Raw genomic sequence first — 2,500 nt, 5'->3', positions numbered from 1 at the left:
GCTGGATATGTGGTACAGGGTAACTGCAGGAAAGGAAAGCTACTGGGGGAGTAGAGCAGGGGAGGATGTGCCTCCCCGGGGCCTGCTGGAGGTCAAGGTCCATGCTGGCTATGTGGTACTGGGTAACTGCAGGAAAGGAAAGCTACTGGGGGAGTAGAGCAGGGGAGGATGTGCCTCCCCGGGGCCTGCTGGAGGTCGAGGTCCATGCTGGCTATGTGGTAGCAGCAGGGCCAGTGCAGCAGCAGCAGCAGCAGCAGCAGCAGCAGCAGCAGCACATCTTTTTCGACCGTAAAGGAGGCAGGAGGCCGACTCACTCCCTGGGCCAAATGGAGAGAGAATATCAGCAGGGCCAGTGCACCAGCAGCACATCTTTTTCGACCGTAAAGGAGAGAGGAGGCCGACTCACCACCTCGGCCAAATGGAGACAGCACATCAGCAGGGCCAGTGCGCCAGCAGCACATCTTTTTCGACCGTAAAGGAGAGAGGAGGCCGACTCACCCCCTCGGCCAAATGGAGAGAGGGATTCAGCAGGGCCAGTGCGCCAGCAGCACATCTTTTTCGACCGTAAAGGAGAGAGGAGGCCGACTCACCCCCTCGGCCAAATGGAGAGAGGAACTCAGCAGGGCCAGTGCGCCAGCAGCACATCTTTTTCGACCGTAAAGGAGAGGGGAGGCCGACTCACCCCCTCGGCCAAATGGAGAGAGGAACTCAGCAGGGCCAGTGCGCCAGCAGCACATCTTTTTCGACCGTAAAGGAGAGAGGAGGCCGACTCACCCCCTCGGCCAAATGGAGAGAGGGATTCAGCAGGGCCAGTGCGCCAGCAGCACATCTTTTTCGACCGTAAAGGAGAGAGGAGGCCGACTCACCACCTCGGCCAAATGGAGACAGCACATCAGCAGGGCCAGTGCGCCAGCAGCACATCTTTTTCGACCGTAAAGGAGAGAGGAGGCCGACTCACCACCTCGGCCAAATGGAGACAGCACATCAGCAGGGCCAGTGCGCCAGCAGCACATCTTTTTCGACCGTAAAGGAGAGAGGAGGCCGACTCACCCCCTCGGCCAAATGGAGACACAACAGCAGCAGGGCCAGTGGAGCAGCATGCATCTTGTTCAGCGGTAAGGGAGACAGGGAGATGTGATGGTGGTCCCCGGGGCCCCCTGGAGGTGGGGGAGATCAGCAACTAGCTAGCGAGGAGAGCGCGTACAGCCGACGTGGCATAAGTGTTTCTGCGCAGTGTACCAGGGGCTTGTGGAAAAGCTGTCGTACCATATGCACGGGAAGTACATAGCAAAGTGCTGCTGAGCAGAGTACCAGGGGCATGTAGAAACATTGTCGTACCATATGCACGAGGAGTGTGTGTGTGTGGCAAAGTGTTTCTGAGCAGAGTACCAGGGGCACGGAGAAAAGTTGTCGTACCATATGCACGAGGAAGTACATAGCAAAGTGCTGCTGAGCAGAGTACCAGGGGCACGGAGAAAAGTTGTCGTACCATATGCACGAGGAGTGTGTGTGTGTGGCAAAGTGTTTCTGAGCAGAGTACCAGGGGCACGGAGAAAAGTTGTCGTACCATATGCACGAGGAAGTACATAGCAAAGTGCTGCTGAGCAGAGTACCAGGGGCACGGAGAAAAGTTGTCGTACCATATGCACGAGGAGTGTGTGTGTGTGGCAAAGTGTTTCTGAGCAGAGTACCAGGGGCACGGAGAAAAGTTGTCGTACCATATGCACGAGGAAGTACATAGCAAAGTGCTGCTGAGCAGAGTACCAGGGGCTTGTAGAAACATTGTCGTACCATATGCACGAGGAGTGTGTGTGTGTGGCAAAGTGTTTCTGAGCAGAGTACCAGGGGCACGGAGAAAAGTTGTCGTACCATATGCACGAGGAAGTACATAGCAAAGTGCTGCTGAGCAGAGTACCAGGGGCACGGAGAAAAGCTGTCGTACCATATGCACGAGGAGTGTGTGTGTGTGGCAAAGTGTTTCTGAGCAGAGTACCAGGGGCATGTAGAAACATTGTCGTACCATATGCACGAGGAGTGTGTGTGTGGCAAAGTGTTTCTGAGCAGTGTACCAGGGCATGTAGAAACATTGTCGTACCATATGCACGAGGAGTGTGTGTGTGGCAAAGTGTTTCTGAGCAGTGTACCAGGGGCACGGAGAAAAGTTGTCGTACCATATGCACGAGGAGTGTGTGTGTGGCAAAGTGCTGCTGAGCAGAGTACCAGGGGCACGGAGAAAAGTTGTCGTACCATATGCACGAGGAAGTACATAGCAAAGTGCTGCTGAGCAGAGTACCAGGGGCACGGAGAAAAGCTGTCGTACCATATGCACGAGGAAGTACATAGCAAAGTGCTGCTGAGCAGAGTACCAGGGGCACGGAGAAAAGCTGTCGTACCATATGCACGAGGAAGTACATAGCAAAGTGCTGCTGAGCAGAGTACCAGGGGCACGGAGAAAAGCTGTCGTACCATATGCACGAGGCCTGTCCAGCAGCACATCTTT

This window comes from Pelmatolapia mariae, unplaced genomic scaffold (assembly GCF_036321145.2).
Source record: "Pelmatolapia mariae isolate MD_Pm_ZW unplaced genomic scaffold, Pm_UMD_F_2 NODE_ptg000478l+_length_33153_cov_1, whole genome shotgun sequence".
Taxonomy (NCBI): Eukaryota; Metazoa; Chordata; class Actinopteri; order Cichliformes; family Cichlidae; genus Pelmatolapia; species Pelmatolapia mariae.
This window is presented reverse-complemented; position numbering follows the sequence as displayed.